Here is a 15,607-nt window from a genome sequence, read left to right as displayed (position 1 = left end):
GAAGCCATTTTATAGATGTCTCCACTGCCCCCGCCCCTCTTATTTGCAGTCCCATTCGGAGGGTGTTTCAAGGAGTCAAAGAAGCTGACTTAGGTGTATGTTACAGAGAAAACGATAGACCAAAAGAAAAGGCTGGGGCTCTGTAATATTTAGATAGTGATGAAACTGGCTGATGAGCAGAGTGCACTGATTACACAGGGAAGCTGATTACTCAGGTTCACCTTTGCTCAGTGTTGATTTATAAGCACTCTACTAGGTGAGAGGCTTGGCTCCCCCCAAATGATCAGCTGGCGCAAGAAGGAGCTGCCAGACCATGCTTTATAGTAAGTAAAAGAGTCGTGCAATAGATAGCAACTTCAGGATCTCCAAATTGGAAGCTTCCTTTAGACAGCGAAGGATGCCAGGCTATCTGCTGCCCCCTAACTGATACCATGAAGAACAGCAGGTACTTTTTTAAGAAGCAATGGGGGGTTCAGGTACACAGTCAGCTGCTAGGTTGCAGGTGTGAATGTGCCCACCTCCATGAACCGATGTGTGGCCAGGAGGGCACAGCCCTGGAATAGTCATGTTTTGCCTCAGTCTTCTCCTAGTGGGAGGGACTCCTGATTTCTAGCAGCTGCCTGGGTGGAACGAGGGCAGAGGAGCGACAGGCACAGGTCTTCAGTCCTGGGGGTTATTAAGGGTAACAAACCAGAAGAAATTCTCACGGGGGCGTTGGCATCGACGCCTCCTTCTCCTATACGCATTTCTTTCCGGGAGATTCGGAAAAGGACTGGGAGCACCTGGGAAAGTGAGACGCCAAGGGTTAGAATCCTACTGCCTCGTAGAGCACCCCAGACATCCCAGGTGACTGAGCTGCTTTGCGCGTGGGAAGAGGCGGAGGCGCCCTCTTCTGGTACTTTTGTACAGAAAGCCCTTGAAGGGAGCAACAAAGGACGTTCTGGATAGCAAAACAGGTGCTTTTTAAATAGCATCGGTCTGGATTTTCAAAGTAACAGACCCCTTGTAGAAAATATGGAAAATAGAGATGGATATTTTAAAATGTAAATCACATGTAATCATCCCTCCCAGAAATAACCATTATTAAAAATGGTGGTATATATCCATACATTTCTATATATCTATACCTGTATAGGTATGATTACCTGCCATCGTGTGTGTATGTCCGTGTATGTATATATACATATATACACACGATTACATGAGTACGTACATGAGTACGTGTAAGACAAAATTACAATCATATTCTAAATATAATTTTGTATATTGCTATATTTTCATTTATTATTATTATTATTATTTGGCTGCACGTGTCGATGGTCCCAATCCAGGGACTGAACCCGTGCCACAGCAGCAACCTCAGCTGCTGCCGCGACAACGCCGAATCCTTGTCCCGCTGCACCCAAAGAGAACTCCTCATTCATTAATAAAGGGTGAGTATTTGCCAGGGCCTAATTTGTCCTTGAAAACCCTAATGATTGGGGAGTAATCCAGCATATAGGTGTGCCTTTAATTTTAAACCCGTCTACTATTGTTGGACGTTGAAGTTTATAAAATTTTCAAGTATAAGTAGTGTTCCAGCTGTATGTTTATGTTTTAAGTGCCAACCTGGTTTATTTCCCTAAGGTACAGTCCTAGAGGATGTTATTGGATCCAAGAGTAAAAAGGCCGTATGTCAGATGTTGATGTCTATTGCCAGATTGCCCTCCTGAAAGCTTTCACCGCTTTGCGTTACAACCAGCCGTGTAAAAGCACGGCTCTTGCCCCACGGTCTAGCCCGGAGGTTATCGTAGTCTTTCCTCTGGTACATAGTTTGTTTTAACTTGTACTTTTTAAAATTACCAGTTACAATAAAACATTGTCATTGTCCATGCGCACAACTTACTTTTGAGTAGCTGTTCATTCACTTAGTCTGTGGTATATATTTTATGTATAAGAATTCATATAGGAGTTCCCACTGTGGTGCAGTGGGGTAAGAATGTGGCATTGTTTCTGAGGTGATGCGGGTTCGATCCCCAGCCAGAGCAATGGGTTAAAGATCTGACGTTGCCGCAGTTGCAGCATAAGTCACAGCTGTGGCTCAGATTGGTTCCCTGGCCAGGGAACTTTCCATATGCTGCAGGCATGGCCAAAAAAGAAAAGGAAAAAAAAAAAAAACTCATATAGTTTTATATTTTAGAAGCAATTTAATTGCATTACATTTATATGTGGCTTTATTTTGGATTGGGAATTTGGGGATAACATATGCAAACTATTGCCTTTGGGATGGATAAGCAATGCTGTATAGCACTGGGAACTATATCTAGTCACTTATGATGGAGCATGATAATGTGAGAAAAAAGAATGTATACATGTAAGTGCAATTGAGTCACCTTGCTGTATAGTAGAAAACTGACAGAACACTGTAAACCAGCTCTAATGGAAAAAATAAAAATCGTTATAAAAATATATTTTATTATTAATAACTCTTTATATAAAGCACCCAAACGCATTGTTTGCTACATATTATTTTAATTTTTCCCCTTTTGTTCTTGCTATTTAATTTTGTTTATAGTGTTTCTGACCAAAAGAGAATTTACATTTTTATGTAAATTAATATAGAAACCTTTTATTTGATGGGGAAGCTTCTTCTCTAGCAGGAAATCGAATAGATATTTAGCTACATTTTTCTCTAAATATTTTTTTTGCGTTTTATTCTTTAATCCAAAATATCTGGAATATATTTTGGCAGCCATAATAAGGAAGAGCTATAACTTAAATTTTTCCTCCAAAGCTTTCATCAGTGTCATTGATCGTTTTCCCTGTTTGGAATGCCTTTTTTAATCACTTATTGAATGTGTACAGATATAAACATTATACTTCATTCCCTTGATCTTGTTATCTGTTGCCAAGCTTTCTAGTCCTTTTCATTCAAGTCTTTTCCCAATCTTAATGTTGTTTTTTTTTTTTTCTTTAAAAAATTTTATGATGGAGTTCCCTTCATGGCACAATGGAAGCGAATCTTACTAGCATCCATGAGGACACAAGTTCGATCCCTGGCCTCGCTCAGTGGGTTAAGTATCCGGCGTTGCCACGAGCTGTGGTGTAGGTGGCAGACACAGCTTGGATCTGGCATTGCTGTGGCTCTGGCATAGGCCAGCCCCTGTAGTTCTGATTTGACCCCTGGCCTGGGAACCTCCATGTGCCATGGGTGTGACCCTAAAAAGACAAAAGCCCCCCCCAAAAAAATTATGCTGTATGTCATATTCCCAGAACCTATTTATCTTATAACTGGAAGTCTATAATTTTGACCGTCTTCACCCATTTTATCCATCCTCTACCCCCTGCCTCTAGCAACCACCAGTCTGCTCTCTGCATCTATGAGGGTTTTGTTAGTTTCTTCGATTTTTTTTTTTTTTTAGGTAAGTGAGGTCATACAATATTGTCTTTGTCTAATTTATTTCACTTAGCACATTGTCCTCAAGGTTCATCCACATTATTGTAAATGGCAAGATTTCTTTTTTATGGCTGAATAACATTCCATTGGGCATGTGTGTATGTACATATATATCTGTGTGTGTATATATGCCACATTTTCTTTAACCATTTGTCTGTCAGTTGATACTTAGGTTGTTTCCATGTCTTGGATACTGTAAATAATGCTGCAATGAGCATGGGATACAGCATCTTTTTGAGATTGCGATTTTGTTTCCTTTGAATATATATCCAGAAGTGGAGATGCTGGTAACTCTATTCTTAATTTTTTGAGGAACCTCCATACTGTTTTCCACAGTAGCTGCACCAATTTACATTCCTACCAATAGCTCACGAGGGTTCCCTTTTCTCCATATCCTCATCAACACTTGTTATCTCTTGTTTTTTTTTTTTTTTTTTTTTTTTTTTAGTATAGCCACTCTAACAGGTACAAGGTAATATTTGATTGTGGTTTTGTTTTGCATCTAGTGATGATTAGTGATGTTGAGCATTTTTTCATATACCTGTTGGCCATTTATATGTATTCTTTGGAGAAATGTCTTTTCAGTTCTTCTGCCCATTTTTTAAATCAGATTTTTATTGTTATTGGGTTTTATGGGTTTTTTTTTTTACATATTTTGGATATTAACCCCTTGTCAGACATATGTTTTGCAAATATTTTATCCTATGTTTTGCTGGCTTTTTCATTTTGTTGATTGTTTCCTTTGCTGTGTAGAAGCTTTTTAGTTTGATATAGTCCTGTTCATTCATTTTTGCTTTTATTGCTTTATAAAAAGTGTCAAATCCAAGAAATCATTGCTAAGAATAATGTCAAGGAGCTTACAACCCCCCCCCATGTTTTTGTCTAGGAGTTTTAAGTCTTATGTTCAAGTCTTTAATCCGTTTATTTTTGTGTATGACATAAGATAGGCGTCTGGTTTTATTCCTTTGGACTTGACTGTCCAGTTTTCCCAACACTATTTATTTAAGAGACTGCCCTTTGCCCATTGTATATTTTTGGCTCCTTTATTGTAAATTAATTGACCATATATGATTGGGTTTATTTCTGGGTTCTCTATTCTGCTGCATTGATCTGTGTGTTTGGTTTGATGCCAGTACCATACTTTTTTGATTCCTCTAGCTTTGTAATATACCCTGATATCCAGAAGTGGACGCTTCCAGCTTTGTCCTTTTTTCTTAAGATTGCTTTGGCTCTTTGGTGACTCTCGTGGTTCCATACAGAATAGTAGATGAATTCTCACTTTTTCTCCTTTCTGTTTCCCTGAACCCTATTTAAATCTTGGCCTTAGACTTTTAGTTAGAGTGCTGGATGCTTGTGGTCTCTGCGGCTATGGGCGGGAGCCGTCATGGGACCCTGAGGCCAGGGCCCATCCTGTCAGGTTGGAAGAACATCCCTTCCTGTTGGAGATTACTCTTTCTCGAAAGTTGTGAAGAAGAGCAGAGACAGGAGGACTGAAAGAAAGCATTCCCTGGTCTTAAGATGTATGAGATTTAAGAATGTTTCTCTTTGGAGACAAAAGAGAAATTAAAAAGAATGATAACTTAGAGATATGAGAGAAGAGAAAGAAGTTCATTTCTTGCAAGTGAAAAATGATGGGTTGATTTTGAAAGAGATCCGTATTCAGACACTTCTTGCCACCTCCATCACTGTCACTTTGGCCAATCCACCTTCCCAATTGACCAAAATTTGCCAGTACACCTAAATTATTGCAATACATTACACTTCTTTAGTTTGCAAATCAATACAAATCAATGGGAAATAAAACCTCTGTTGTGATATTTTGCCCTTCCCCCTGGGTCTTAGCCAAAGGAAAGAGCCTCACAGGTCCCCAGTGGTTAGTGTTGGGACTTGGTGTCTGAGCCGTAAGGTGCCAGAAAGATTGAGACTTTGCCACTCTCTTTGGGCACCATCCAGCTTCCTATTTGCCTCAACTGGTTCTGCAGTGTGGATGCCAGCCTCTACCCACTGCTCCTTCTCTGTCCTTGGACATACCCTCTCTTCCTTTCCTATTCTGGATGCTCCTTGTTGTCTCTTCTGACTGTAGGGAGGGTCTCCCCAGCAGAAGTACCCAGAGCAAAGATGCACAAAAGACCTGGCTTTTTACCTTTCACGTGGGGAAGAGAGAATGCTAGGGAGAACCCACCCTATATTCCAAACTATAAACCAACCAACCCTATAAACCTAACTATATTTATGCTTATGGAATGAGACAAACCCCAACTATATCAATTCATACACTGTATGAGAGTTCACCCTGAAAGCAGAACACAAATATTCGTAAATTAAGATACAATTGATAAAAGGAAAAAATCATGAAGAATACCTAGAAATCAGCTTAGAAGGCAAGTCCTCCTCCACTCCCCATTCTGTAGATAAAAGAAAAGACACTCACAGAAACAAAGTGACGGGCCCAAGTTTACACAACTATTCAGTGGCAGAGTAGACAACAAACCCAAGTCTATTAGGTCCATAATCCCTGCACCAAATCACTATGACACACTGGTTAAAACTTTAATACATGTGTATGTATATGTGCATAGCTCCTACATTTGTTGAGTGTGTATTATGTGCCAGGCACTTTGCTAAATACTATACAGACATTATCTCTTAGCCCTGCAATGCCTGCTGACATAGACCTTATTCATCTATTTTCACGCATGAAGCAGAGGAAGATCTTGATCAATTCATTTCTTATTCATTCTTCAGCTGCGTCCAGCTTATTCCCAGAACACCAGAGTGTTCCCTGGTGGTGCAGTGGGTTAAGATCTGATGTTGTCACTGCTGTGGTTTGGGTCTCTGCTATGGCATGGGTTTGGTCTCTGGCCCTGGAACTTCTGCATGCCATAGGTGCAGCCAAAAAAATTTTTTTTTCCTGGCAAATACTACCTGCCAATAATTCTCTACATAGAAAATTCCAGGGCATGCATTTCCATCCTTGGCCACCGTCTCCCAAGACCTCTCTTGTCTCATCCCAGGATCCCTATTTACTGAATCTTCCTTCTTAGTCTCTCTCGGGCTCCCTTCTTCTTGGCCTTTGACCCTTCTCTGTCTACACTCAGACACTTGGAGTGATTGAATCCACTCTGGTTTTAACTGAGTGATTCCTAAATCTTTCTCTGCACCTGGAACCCACAAAGCCAACCATCTATAGAGCACATCCTTTAGAGGTGCTTTAAGCATCTTTAAATCAACCTGTTAAAATTGAACACGTCATCTTTGGCCCCAATCCCAGCTTCTTTTGCTTTTCTGATCTTGGGTGTGGCCATCCAATCACCCCAAATTTACCCCGTGACTATTTTCTCTTCCCCACAGCTGAATGTAATCCATAACCACGTCATAATCACTTACCTTCTAAATACTTCTCTGGTGTACCATCCCAGTTCCATTAATAAAGTGGTAGGATAATAACAGCTACATGTGGAATGGATGACTGAAAAGGACCTACAGTAGAGCCCAGGGAAATCTACTTGATGTTCTTTTTCTTTTTTTTTTTTCCCCCAGTGTACAGCAAGGGGGTTACTTGATGTTCTGGGACAGCCTGGCTGGGAAAATCATTTGAAGAGGGAGTGGAGATATGTATACGTATGGCTGGACCACTTTGCTGTTCACCTGAAACTAATACAACATTGTAAATCAACTATTCTCCCATAAAATTCAAGTTAAATGAAATATAAGAACGAGTTTGAGTGCATGAAAATATTTTTTAAAGGGGTGGGATAATAAAACAAGACGTTGTGGGCTGGGACCTTAGCTCAGGTTCCAACGCAATGAAAACCCTCAACGAACGTCAGCTGTTATTTTCTATTCATACATAAACAATAACAACCACTACCACCACAAGAGAAGCAAACTGTGCCACCACAACCCAAGACTGTTCATTGATCAGATGCTGGATCTTGTGGTGAATGCTCCTACTGTTTCCATCTTTCTTTTTTCTTTCATATTTTCCATACCTTTGCTCTGGGTTCTTCGAGATGTCTTCAACGTTATCTTTCCGGCCTTCCTTTACTTTTAACTTAGATTTGTATTTGTGAAAGCTCTGTCATTGGCCCTGTTCCTTCTATGTCTTTGTGTTTAATTTCTTCTAAAACAGTCCTAAGGACACCTTTTAAAAGGACCCCGAGGAAAGACACCTTCTGTTCTGGGCCCAGAGTCCCTCGTTTTCTCCATCAGCAGCTTTTCTGTTTGCTCCTCTTCCATTCCTTTGGTTCTCCTCATGCCTGGGGCTCCTAGGGTGGGCTCCTCCTCCTCAAGAGCCACTCTCTCAGTTACTGCAGCAGGCACGTTAATTACCAGACTGGCGTGGGCATCTCGGCTGTAGTCCGGGCAGGTCTGACTCCCCAGAAACCCTCTCCTGTAACTCTTGATGGGAGAAAACATGAGCGTGTGGTTTCGTTGGCTGAGGTCTCAGTGTCCTGAGCCCTAGAGCCTAGAGCAGTGCCTGGCATAGACTAAGGACCTAAAAAGTAAAACCCGTCACTGTTGGAGGACTTTCTCTGTTGTCGTTGACAAGACTGTTAGTGGAATCTTTTTGTGTGTGTGTGTGTGTGCGTCTTCTTAGGGCCATACCCGAGGCGTATGGAGGTTCCCAGGCTAGGGGTCCAATCGGAGCTATAGCTGCCCACCTACACCACTGCTACAGCAACGCAGCATCCAAGCCGAGTCTGAGACCTACACCACAACTCATGACAATGCCAGATCCTTCACCCACTGAGCAAGGCCAGGGATCAAACCCACAACCTCATGGTTCCTAGTCGGATTTGTTTCCACTGCGCCACGACGGGAACTCCCCCATTTTTTTCTTAAGTGGCCTGTTTCTTCTACTCAAAATGAGGCAGGTGGAGTTCCTGTCGTGGTTCAGTGGTTAATGAACCTGACCAGTGTCCGTGAGCACACTGTTTTCATCTCTGGCCTCCCTCAGTGGGTTAAGGATCCGGCGTTGCCATGAGCTGTGGTGTAGGTCCAAGACATGGCTTGGATCCCACGTGCTGTGGCTGTGGTGGAGGCCGGCAGCTCCAGCTCCAATTCAACACCTAGACTGGGAACCTCCATATGCCATGGGTGTGGCCCTAAAAAGAAAAACAAAACAATAACAACCAAAAAATGAGGCTGTAGACATCACGACTTAGTTGCTATTCCCAACCCCATTTTTCTCCATCACATATGCCCAAGAGGGAAGATGTACTGGATTAGTTTCAAAACATGGTAACACGTCAAACCACACACTGAAATCCGAGTTACTGATTCTTAGAGTTGCCATTACTGATCACATTAGGAATGCATGTTCCCAGGTTCAAGGCCATTGCCTCGGAGCCTCAGACCCGGTCTTCGTGAGTCATGAGTTCCACCGCAGCCCAGAGCCGCCCGAAAGGCAGCTCTTCCCCACACTTTTCCACAGGAACTGGGGGTGCCTCCGCGTCTGGAAAGCTACCTCGTACCCTGTCCGCACTCAATAAACGCTGCTTAATAACGACAACGGGGATATGTGTTCCCTCTCACTTTTCTCCTGAACGCCTCTATTTAGGGAGCCACAAATGTTCCCCCAAGTCATTTGCTCCATTGCTCCACTGGCTGCACAGTCCAAAGACATTTTTCCTACCGTCTCCCTCAGATGTTTCCATTTTCTTTTCGAGTCTCTTGTCTTGTGCGTGGCCCCCAACTGTGTTGGTGGTTAGGCAGTCATGCTGGGAGGACTTCGCTTCCAATGTCTGTTTCCAGGTAACCACGTCCAAGAATATGTTCCCGGATCCTAAGGTATAAGCTGAATTTGGTTTGCATCCATTCACTATGAGAAAAAAATTTTTTTCCACTTATTATTTTTTCCCCTCAGTTTTGGGAACTGTGCTGAGACAGAAGGCTGGGAATCCAGAGGGTTGGATCCAGAGACTTCCCGACTCTGTGGTTGCACGGTGGCTAACTTCGCTGCTGGTAACAAAGGGGTCTGCAGGAGAATGAGCTGACTTTCCAGAGACACCCTTCTGCCCAGGGAAGGCTCGTCAGGTGCCCCGTGCACGTGAACCCATGTAGAGGCGCATGAGTGTGCATGTGCTTATGTGTCAGTAGAAGCAGCATCCAGGCAGCTCATGTTTTCGGGGGTGGGGGGACAGTAAAAGGCCCATAGAGTAGGATCTCTTTTCCAGAAGTTTCTGTGCTTACTTCTCCAGCATGTGTGTTCTTCCTCTTACAGCCGAACGGGATCAGCCTTGTGAGATGTCTGAGTCAAAAACCATTTATCTTGGACATGACCTGGAAAGCCTTTCCTTTCCAAAGGAACTACCACAGCGGCAGATAAAACAGGCTGAAACAAACTCACTCTCTTAGGTTTGGGGAATTTTCTCTGTAACTTCTCAACAGGGCAGTATCCCTGACATTAAAATTCATTAAGCGCCTACGGATACACTTTAACCCGTGAGGTAGGGGCAGGGAACAGAGCTTCAAATAAAGCGGGAGAGCTCCCCCTTCACATCGTAAGAGCTGATTATTGACTACAGTTAAGGCACGTGCCTTGAACAGGTTATGCTTGTTCACAGAGTCAGTGTTTTCCTAGACAGGAAGGCCAGACCTTCCTAAAAAAAATTTACCTGAAGTCCTAAACCCAAAAGATAGGTAGTATTTTCACTATAGCCATTTTTTATGAGAAACGATTTAATCCAATTAATAATCAAAGAAAGGCAAAATACAACTGAAGGAAATTTGTCCAGAGAATTTTAATTATTTTATTTTATTTATTTTTTTGCTGAAGTGTGGTCAGTCTACAGTGATGTTATGTAAGTGACTGGGGTACAACGTAGTAATTGACAATTTTTTTTTTTTGTCTTTTTGCCTTTTCTGAGCTGCTCCCACGGCATATGGAGGTTCCTGGCCTAGGGGTCCAATCGGAGCTGTAGCCACCAGCCTACACACCAGAGCCACAGCAACGAGGGATCCGAGCCGCGTCTGCAACCTACACCACAGCTCACGGCTGCAACGCAGGATCCTTAACCCACTGAGCAAGGCCAGGAATTGAGCCCGCAACCTCATGGTTCCTAGTCGGATTTGTTAAGCACTGAGCCAAGACGGGAGCTCCAGTAATTGACAATTTTTAAAGGTTATGCTCCATTTATAGTTATTATGAGATACCAGCTACATCTCCTGTGTTGTACGATACGTCCTTGAAGGTCTGGAGATCCCAGCAATAAATAAATAAAAAACGCACCGAATATGATCAAAGCCTAGGATTTTTCCAAAGCATGTGCAACGTAGAGGATCTAATGGGAATTTTACCCCAAATCCTTTCCTTCCCATCACCCCTGCCAGGAAGCCAGTGGGGTAAAGACACCACCCTCGTGCCATGAACAAGTCAGTTCCTCCAGGTCACGCAGCTATTCAGGTAAAAGATCAGCAAATAGCAAGCCTTCAAATTCCAAGTCCAGGAATCTTCCTAGAACAGCCTTCAGAGAAGTTGGTTGGGGAGCAGAGAGAACAAGGGGAAGTGACATAACCTCAGATGTACAACTCTGAGAGTGGACCTCAGTTTTATGAATAAAGGCAGTTCCTTTAACAGGGTCTAATGGTTGGACCTGTGCTTAGGAGTCAACTCCAAGGTCAAATCCTAGCTCTGTCATTGACGAGGTCTAACCGTGAGAACATAATTCAAGTTTGTTAAAACTCAGCCTCTCCATCTGCAATAAATGGCTCCTTCCAAGGCAGCAGGATACCTGACACTGTGTAAGTTCCCAATAAATAAATCTGTCTCAGAGAGCAGACTTGTTGCCAAGGGGGAGGTGGGAGGGAGTGGGAGGGACTGGGAATTTGAGGTTAGTAGATGCAAACTATAGCAACCACAATGGATAAGCAACGGGGTCCTACAGCATAGCACGAGGAGCTATATCCAGTCTCTTGGGATAGAACGGGATGGAAGATAATATGAGAAGAAGAATGTATACATTTGTATGACTGGGTCACTTTGCTGTACAGCAGAAATTGGCACAACGGGAGTTCCTGTTGTGGCTCAGTGGGTTAAGAACCCAACCAGTATCCATGAGGATGCAGGTTCAATCCCTGGCCTCCCTCAGTGGGTTAAGGATCGGCCATTGCCGTGAGCTGCGGTGTAGGTTGCAGACATGGCTTGGATCTGGCATGGCTGTGGCTGTGGTGTAGGCAGGCAGCTGCAGCCTGGGAAATTCCATATGCCGCAGATGAGGCCCTAAAAAGATGAAAGAAAGAAAGAAAAGACAGAAAGACAGAAAGAAAGAAGAAAAGAGGAACAACATTGTAAATCGATTATACTTTAATACAAATGAATAAATAGATCTGTCTCTCCTTCATCTCAAGAAAGAACGTGAAGCAAATTTGTTTGTGAGCTTCCCGATGACAACAACATGTCCTTTAGTGGAGGAAGTGCTGAAAAGACACTGCAGGTGTCCAACCAGCTGTGGGGCCTCCGTCCCAAGAGACGACGGCAATGACTCTGCGGGGAGGCGGTCACCCTTGAGGGGCGCCTGCCCCGGACCCCAGCAGATGAGGGAAACCCCTTTCCACCGCAGGCAAGGGAACCCACTCCAGTCTCTTTCAGAGGAAGCAAGGCAAACGACAAGGAAGAGCGACTGGGTAAGGGAATGAAAGACGGCTTGAGCAGCCTGCTTGTCATTCTTCCCCAAACGTCTGTTTCCTCTCACCCTCGATGCCCTGATTTATCGGTTAACCACCGCGATTTTACTCTCTGACTGATGGAGACGTTAACGGCAAGTGTTGGGGTCACCCATGGGGCACGTTGACACCAATAGTTAAATTCCTGCTTCTGATTTGCTCTCATTCTTCTTCCTCTGCTCCATTTTTTCCATCTGCGTTACTTTGCGATGATGTATGTATCTTTACAAGATTCCTGAACTTCTTTTATGAGAGGATGGATATAGGTAAAGAAAAAATAGGAAGGGAAATAAGGAAAATAGACTAAAAATCGGGTTTCACATTCATACTCATCAGCCTACAGACTGTTTCGAAATTCGATCTGTGAACCTCTAGACTTTGCCTCTTTTGGGGGGCTGTCATGGCATGCCACACAAAGTTTTGTTTAAATAAAAAACTTTGCTTTAGAACTTAAAAAGCTTCCCGGAGTGCCCGTCGTGGCTCAGTGGTTCACAAATCCGACTAGGAATCATGAGGTTGTGGGTTTGATCCCTGGCCTCGCTCAGCGCATTAAGGATCTGGCATTGCTGTGGCTGTGGTGTAGGCCGGCGGCTACAACTCTGATTAGACCCCTAGCCTGGAAACCTCCATATGCCATGGGTGCAGCCCTGAGGAGAAAAAAAAAAAAAAAAAAAGCTTCCCTGTGTGAGATTGTTATTGTATCAAGGGGTGGTAGCCATTGTTGGCTGGTTTACTCCAAGTCCGTTTCTAACCTCATTCTTCCTCACCACCTCCTATATTGTCATAAAAATCATATGCACACTCCCCCCGCTTTCTTGGTAGCTAGCAATGTCCATGTGACTTGATTCTGGCCAATAAAACCTGTCCTTTCCTGATAAAAGGACAGATGATGCCAGCAGTTTTCTTTATCTCAGGCCTTGAACACAAGATGAGATGGTTTGAGCCAGAGCAGCCATCTTTTGACATTGAGGCAATAAATCATCATTATGAGAACGGCATACAAAAAGATAAAACGTAGTGCTTGCACAGTCTGGAGACAAATTAACTGAAAAATATGAGTCTCTGTTTGATTCAGTCACTATTAGTCAAGTTTTCTACTACTTGAAGCCACAAACCAACCTTCTCAACTGGGATTGTGTCCTTTGAAAACTCATCTGACTCTTAAATATTTGGCATATATAAGCAAATACAGCTTAATTGCCCTATATGATGTCAATCTGTAGATTAGATTTGTGATCTGAACTCAAACATACACATGGTGTCTTCAGGCTATACCTTCGTGGTATTCCACGGAACATATACACCTAAACCTAGAGCAAAAATAGGGCAGCAGACACAAAAAATTCCACATCAGGTCATTATTCCTAAAAATGTAGTTTAACTGTCTGGGGAGTAATTATCCCCAAATCTAGAAAGAGTCTTGAGTAGGATGAGGTTAAAATATGAGAAACAAAGAGCAGACAGAACCTCAGATTACTCTGAGCATATATGGCTTTGGATCCCAAAGAAACGACTCTAAAATTAAAAACAAAAAATTGCAATGCGTCCTTACTTTCCCCACTGCCATTCTCAGAACCGCGGTAACTAAATGGCGCACACGCTCTGGGAGATGGTTGTTGTCCAGACTGCCCCTGGGGAAGCCAGGCTGCCTGACCTGCAAGAGCAGCAGTCGCTGGGTCCCTTTCACTTTCCCTGTGTCCTTGATGTGCTGCCGCGGCTTCTCTTGCTCTCGCCATCCTGGCTATGAAGTCCTGGGTCCACCTCCCGGCTGACACCCACCTCTGCTTCTCCACCGACTGAACATCCTGTTTGACCTTCGGGGGAGCTCCGCTCTTTCAATTTACGAGCACAATTGCTTTTGGAGCATGACTGTCTCCTAGAACCCCACACCACAGCTCCCCCTCCATTGGAATGAATTGGATGAAGAGAAACTCCAGCCCCACCCCATTGGAAAAACCCCATTTCCCCTCCAGGCCCAGTAACAGGAAGGTTCCAGACAATATAATAAAACCGGAGGTTAAAAAAAAAGAAAAGTCTTCCAAATCATTTATACTATCAGTTTGTGGGGTTTTGAGAATGGCAATGATGAAAAGAAAGAGTGGGAGCTATTGGCATTTGTTCTGGTCAAAAATGATGCCTGGTTTCATCAGTGTTACCATCCACATGAGGTAGATGGACCGTCACGGTCAGTCGTGGGCCAAACCACCTGAACTGAAGATGCTCCCTGAAATGGAGAGAGTGGGAAACACGGGGTAAGGGACTCTTCTGGAAGGAGGAAATTATCCAGCCCCACAGGCAGTCAGAAAAAAATTCTATGAGGTTTACAATCCGACCTTGAGGAATTCTAGAAGCAATACGGCACGCTTCTCCCCTCCCCCACCATCACCTGGGGTAAGATTTGTGCATTAATGGGGGGGCAGCTTTCGTAGATTTGTGCATTAACGGGGGGGGGGGCAGCTTTCGTCCATCATCTGTACAGGGACTGCCATGCTTTTTCAGGTATTAGGTACACAGGCCAGGATTCAGTTAACTTCAGTAGGTTTAGGAGATCTTGCTTGAGAAATGCAATACGTGCTTCTAAGTGCTTTGAACAAACGACAGCTACGTCCAGAGAGGAGGGTTTTCGAAGCATAGAGGAGAGAGGGCCGTGTCTGCCTAATGGAATTGTGTGACTTGGATTGGAAGCTCTGTCGCCTGGGGTATCTACCGTGCTTTCAGGTTTTTCTGAAACCTACAAGTGAGTTTTGTGTGAACTTCTACATGCAGATAGAGCTTGAGAGGAATCCAGAGACACTGCCCGTCACTTATGCGAGACACAGCGCCATTGCCTTTATCTCCCTGAACCCTAATTAAAATTTTTTATCAAAGTGTAGTTGATTGGCAGTGTTGTGCCAATTTCTGCTGTACAGCACAGTGACCCAGTCAAACGTATACACATTCATTCTTTTCTCATACTATCTTCCATCCTGGTCTATCCCCAGGGACTGGATGTAGATCCTGTGCTGTGCAGTAAGACCTCGTTGCTTATCCATTCTAAATGGAATGGTTTGCATCTGCCAACCTCAAACTCCCCATCCATCATAATCCCTCCCCCCTCCCCCTTGGCAACCACAAGGCAGTTCTCTCTGTCTTGCGAGTCTGTTTCTGTTTTGCAGATAGGTTCATTTGTGCCATATTTGAGATTCCACATAGTGATACCATATGGCATTTGTCTTTCTCTTTCTGACTTGCTTCACTCAGTATGATAATCTCTAGCGACATCCTTGGTGCTGCAAATGACATTATTTGATTCTTTTTTATCGCTGAATAGTATTCCATTGTGCAGCTGTACCCCTCTCCTTAATCCAGTCATCTCTTCGTGCCCACCTTCTATTCCAAGGTAGGCTGAGACTTCCTTCTGCCACAGGGGGGGCCAGTGCTTATTGATTCCGGCTGCCTGTGCTCATTCCATCTCATAGACTGTTGATATGCCAGTGGATGGACTCAGTGCACAATTCAGGCCAG

General features: G+C 43.6%; 1 long non-coding RNA gene across 1 annotated transcript; it reads left to right on the top strand.

Annotated features, from left to right (window-relative positions):
* Positions 1,310 to 1,884, top strand: LOC102167258. The gene is made up of 2 exons (XR_309150.3): positions 1,310 to 1,433; positions 1,627 to 1,884. It is a non-coding gene; the product is annotated as an uncharacterized LOC102167258 (long non-coding RNA).

This window comes from Sus scrofa, chromosome 18, assembly GCF_000003025.6.
Source record: "Sus scrofa isolate TJ Tabasco breed Duroc chromosome 18, Sscrofa11.1, whole genome shotgun sequence".
In the NCBI taxonomy this organism is placed as follows: domain Eukaryota; kingdom Metazoa; phylum Chordata; class Mammalia; order Artiodactyla; family Suidae; genus Sus; species Sus scrofa.
Note: the sequence above shows the minus strand (reverse complement) of the source record. Positions and strands in the feature narration are given on the sequence as shown.